This window comes from Callorhinchus milii, unplaced genomic scaffold (assembly GCF_018977255.1).
Source record: "Callorhinchus milii isolate IMCB2004 unplaced genomic scaffold, IMCB_Cmil_1.0 Scaffold22, whole genome shotgun sequence".
Taxonomy (NCBI): domain Eukaryota; kingdom Metazoa; phylum Chordata; class Chondrichthyes; order Chimaeriformes; family Callorhinchidae; genus Callorhinchus; species Callorhinchus milii.
In genome coordinates, this window is record NW_024704763.1 from 6,768,215 (window position 1) to 6,774,214 (window position 6,000).

Genomic DNA, 6,000 nt, shown 5'->3' on the forward strand with positions numbered 1-6,000 from the left:
CAAAGGGTCCAATGGTCTCTTTAATAATAACAATAATTCTTGCGTTTGACATAGAACCTTATCACGTCCTCAGGACGTCCCAAAGTGCTTTCCAGAAACAGAGAAATTTACAACACAGAAGATGGCCATTTGGGCAATCCATTCAGTCCCATTTATTCAGTCCCCTCCCTGACCACCCCCTCCTTTACCTCTGCCAATTCCTTCTTTTTTGATATCTATTTAACACTCTCTTGAAAGCTAATATAGATCTTGCCTTGATCATTGCACCCAGCAGGGCATTCCACATAATAATAGTAATAATAATAATAATAATTCCTGCATTTAATATAGCGCTTTATCATGTTGAGACGTCTCAAAGCCATTCACAGAATATCCTGTAAAATGAATTAACTGTACATTTTGATGGCGAGCTCCCAGTTTTGCTCCCTTGCAAATTATTCAGTAAGTGTAAGCTTTGTACGGTTCTGAACAATGGAGTTTAATGTGTGGCTTCACTCCGCAAGCCAGGGATGTGGAAGCGGGGTTCTGGACAGACCCTATATTATAGCAACTTGGAATTCCTTCCAGAGGAAATTCTGTTTAGAAATATTGCAAATCGGCAGCGTATCTGCCACTTCAAGAAATTGATTTTTTCGGGTTTCGAATATTCAAGTTCACATAGAACGCTGTGTCTGCTTCAAGCAAGCGAAGTGAAAATAAATCCATCACGATGCTTTCTGCTGTCCGGGTCCCTGTAAAGCAAATTGAATGCACAGGAAACAGACAGAGCAGTGAGAAACTGACTACTTTCTAGGATGTGCGCAGATGAATCAGACCTTCTCCCTTTCCCTCCCAATCCCCACACCCCCTCGAAAGAAATAGTCGAAGTACAGATTGTTGATCTGAGTTGTCGAGAGCATTAGAGCAAGGGCACATCATTGTAGCTAAATCTCTGCCGTTTCCTCCACTTACTGTCTCCCTATTTAATTGAGGAAATGTGTCATGTGGAAGTCTCTGACTAGCACATCATTTATTTCTCAACTTGCTTTTTTATGGTACTGTACAGGCAATTTGTCTAATATTTCATATCCCTCGCACTGTCCTCCCATCCAGACTGCAGTACAGTCAACAGAGGATTAATGGAGGCAGTGAATAGTCAGAACTACCTCCAGTGTTTTATCTATTAAATTTAAGGAAAGACAATTCTGCTGAGAAAACCAAGACACTAAGCCGCATGAAAGGTGCTATATAAATGCAAGTTGTTGTTGATGTTGATCTCCAAGGGATTGGAGAGGGGCAGGATGAGGAGGAAAGATACTTTTTTTCCTGTGGGAGAAAAATGAGAGAGAAGCAGCCTGCTCGACAATCTTAACATAGCGACGAGCAAAAGCGCAAAGGTAAGCAGAGATGAACCAAATTTGTTGAAGAAAAAGGCCACAAGCATTGAAGACGCAATCACATTATTGACCACTTTGCAGTGCAGGTTCTTGGCCACTTCAAACGTGCGGTAACCCCTGATATAAGGAGCTTCTAAGATCATTTCCCCCATGTGCATTTGCTGGGATCGGAATTGCTTTGCTCCCAGCAGTAATAAAGTACTTTGGTTTCACCACTAAACGTTTTATTTGACGTTTGGTGGGATCAGAGCTTGGGTCTGGCCTACCTTGCCTATCATCTCCATTGAACGCATCCCTCTACACAACAGCTGAAATAGGGCAAGTTTCCAAATAAAACACTTTGCTGTTATCTAAGTTGAACAGATTTTAAATTTGCGAAGCTGGGTTATTACAATTTTGAGAGGCATGAGAAGGGGAAGGCTTTTGCAGGACACCAGTAGGAGGGCTTTGCACTCTTTGAAATCAGTTTGAATTCTTATCAGGAACTCGATAGAGTTGTTATGTGATGGATGTGCCCTAGAGTGGAACCTAAGATTTTTTAAAATTAAAAATCAGCCTTGTTCTAAAAGGTTTCTTTTGATGACTATTTTTTCCCTCTAGGTCTCTGCATCATTCACATTACCCCAGCAGAGAGGCTAGGCTGGGCAGATGACCAGGTCTAAATCACCGACAGTAATCCTTGCAGCAACAACAATGACTTACATTTGTATAGCGTCTTTCATGCCGGGAGGACGACCCAAGCCACTGAAAGTCAGGGCTTTGGACCCGAGCATGGGGTTGGAATCAAGAGGGGTGGACGGCGGGGAGGGTAGGGGTAGAAGAGTGGCTGAAGGCAGCATCAAAAAGGAGGGTCTTAAATCATGCCTTGAAGGAGGTAAGAGAGGGAACAAGGCAAAGGGACTGTGAGATGGAATTCCAAAGATTGGGGGCAGAGAGGCTGAAGGTCTGACCACCAATGGTGGGATAGAAAGGCCGGGGGGATTGAAGCAGGCCAGTGCCCGCTGAGCGGAGGGAGTAGGTGGGTTGGTAGTGTTACCTTCACACACTGCTCTGACAGATTTGCTATTCATTGTACTGAGTTGCCGATCTCAGTGGGCAGTGAACCCATAATTATACTCTGCTCTTGTGGAGAGAAAGACCTGGAATTTCTGCTCCTGACCAATAAACAGAAAGCGTGTGTGTGACCTCTGACAGAAAGCGTGTGTTTGTGTGTGTGTGAACATCGAATGAGGGCATGATCAGGTCTGGATGTGAGATCTTCCTGATCTCACAGTTTGGCACTCTCACTGTACAGGCTCTTATGTGAAAATTAGACACTTTGGAGCAAGTACTGGAATCATACCCCAGCACATATCAGCGACTTAGGATAGTGAGGGAGAAACCAAGGATAAGGGAAAATACAACAATTTGCATTTATAAAACAAGTTCAGGTGGGTTACAGTTCCAGAGCGCTTCACAGTGGTGGAGTCTGACAACAAGCCAGGGAGAGAGTGACTGTGAACATGATCAAAAAGGAAGGTGTTTAAGCAGGATTTGAAGGTGGGGAGGGAGGGCCAAGGTGGAGGGATTGAGGGAGAGAGTTCCAGAGTTTTGGACTGTGTGGCTGAAGGCACGGCTACCGATGGTGGAAAAGAGAGGACCAGGCCTTCAAAAAAAAGACAAACATGAAGCCGGAGCCAGCTGAGCGGAGGCAGCGGGTTGTGGAGTGCGGGGGTAAGCAGGTCGGATAGATAGGGAGGTGCGAGTGCATGATGGGGTTTGAAAATGAATGAGAGGATCTTGAAGTCAAAATAAAAGGCTATTCCAAGTTTAATGTGAAATGTTATGCTTACTTTCTTTAGAAGGACATCATTACTTTGAACAATGCGAGAAACTTTAGAATATAATAATCCTTGCACTTGATACAGCGCATTTCAAGTCGGGAGGATGTCTCAAAGAACTTCACAGATTTAACTGTAAAGTGCATTGACTGTACTTTATAGGTGGGTATTTATACTGGCATATTTGGCGATTGTGGTGCTCTATCTAAATCGTGTGGAGGCATAGGAGTTAATGCTGAGAGCATGTAAATCTTACTGTTAATTCAAGACTCCTGTATAAGAGGCAGAAACAGTTTCTGAATTAATTGTAGAATCTAAGTCACACTGATTCAAGTTATAATTAAAATCTCTGCACTTTATTATTCAACTTAAAATATCACACTTTTAATTAAATTTGTCTCTGACTGCCATAGCTATCTTTCATTTAAACTTGCGGGATATCATATAACATTCAGCCAGGAGAAATGATTTCCCCCCCCCGCTTTGTGAAGAGATAGTGAAGTGTATGGTACAATTGGACTGAGACAATGAGCACTGAAGAGTGGAGGAATATTCACTGCAAAGACCGGGTATCGGGATTGAGAACCTTGAATACTGGAATTGTCATGAGAGATTATGGAGTTTTTTTTTCTTGATTGACTTTGGGAGTCAGAGAGTTTCTATATCCAAATTCTGGTAGGCAGAATGGGTGGCATGAAATCTATCAAGCAATCATTGGTTGAATCAAACAGAATAAATAATAATTCTAATAAATAATAATCCTTGCATTTGATATAGCACCTTAAATGTCAGGATGTCTCAAAGCATTTCACAGGATTTATTTTTTTTAGTAAACATTACAGTCAATTTGCACAGATATATATCCCATAAACAGCCTTTAATGAAGTCAATGACCAATTGTATCTTGATGTATTTTTGACCGAGATATTGGAAGAAACCCTCCTTTTTTTTTCAAACGTGTCATCAGAACTGAAAGGCACATGGAATGTGAGGTTCAACATCTCATCTTAAGTACAGCATCTCTGACAACGCAGCACTCCCCCAGCAATGTCCTGGAATGTTAGCCTAGATTGTGAATTCAAAGTCCCAATGTTGGATTTGAATCCACAACCTTCTAACTCCGAAGTGAGATTTCTACCAACTATTGAGGCTGATACCTATTCTACAAGGTTGGCAGTATGTGGATGAAACCTAGATTCCTATTATAGCAGATGCCTCAGTACAATGCTGGGGGAGTGCTGTCTTTTTAGTGTTGATGTCCTTTGATGAAAAATATGTTCATTCACTTCAAGGTTGTTTGTGACATTGCCATGCACAAATGGGCTGCTGGGTTTGCCTACAAACACACAGTCACTGCACTTCAAATTCTGTGAAGGACTTTGAGATATTTCGATGAAGTGATAAAGTACGATATCAAAATGCAAGGGTAATTATTATTTATTAATGTAATAAATGTCTAACTTCCCTGACCAGATCTTGCTGTAACTAAGCAGAAATGGTGCACGGTGCAATCTCTCCAACTGCTTCTTTCTCAATGGACTCAATTTGATGCATCTGCTAATTTCACACACATTTAGTACATACAAAAGGTGCAGTACTGACAACTGTAACCTGTGTGCTCTGTTAAAGTAGCCATATGTTTGATGCTTTTACTACTCCGCCCCTTGGCTTCTTTGACTTTCAGTAACCTGGTTTCTGCCAGTGATAAACAAACACAATGTCCCCAGACTTTGCGAGCACTTTGTCTCCATGGAAACCAACATTATACAGAGTATAAAGAGCAGCAAGCCTCGGAATACCAGTCTATTTCCACGAATGAGTAAGATTCCCCTAATTCACGAGCGACAAGAGAGCTTGAATGCACAAATAAACATACAACTTGTATTTTTCTAAGCACTATTCATGTAGGATGTCTCAAAGTGCTTCACAAAGATATAAGCTTCTATATGTTCCTAAAGGGAGGAATATTTTGGCCGTCTTAATGCTCCTGGCTCACAAGATAAATTCAGATGAAGAATCTCCTGCAGACAACTGGATCCCATCTTTTCAGTGTACTAACCCTACCGTCTTCCCATTGCAGCAGTACTCTGGCCACTATCTTCTTCAACAACAACAGCAACAACTTGCACTTAGACAGCACCTTACACACAGGATAGCGTTTCAGAGCGAGTAACAGTGGCGGAGCCTGACTCCGAGCAGGGGTAGTGGGAGGGGGGAGGTGGCGGTAAGCACAGTAGAAGAGGAAAGTTTTCAGGCGGGACTTGGAAGAGGGGAGAGGGGGTCCAAGGCGGAGGGATTGAGGAAGAGTGTTCCAGAGTATTGGGGCATAGTGGCTGAAAGCGCGACCTCCGATGGTGGGGCAGAGGGTGCGAGGGACGGCTGGTGCTAGTCGACCAGAGGCGCTGGATGGAGGACTGGGGAGTGAGGAGGTTGGAGAGCCAGGGAGATGCCAGAGAGTGAAGGGATTTGTGAGGATCTTGAAGTCAATCCGTTCTTCATCTACAAGACACACACTCACTGCACTTTACAATATATTCATGTGAAGTGTTTTGGGACATCCTCCTAAATTGAGAGCTGTTATACCAAATGTCAGGTTTATTGTTATTTCTTTCCACATTTACAGAGTTCTTCTTCTACTAATGAAATGCAGGTCTTGATATATTTTCTGGACCTGTCTTAAAATTGCCTTTCGCAACCCTGAATCTATTACTCTACGGTCAAATAGGATGATAATAATTATAGTGTGTCAGGTCATTTGGGCGATTGAGGCTAATTTATTGCGAGCTCACCTACACAATAACTGT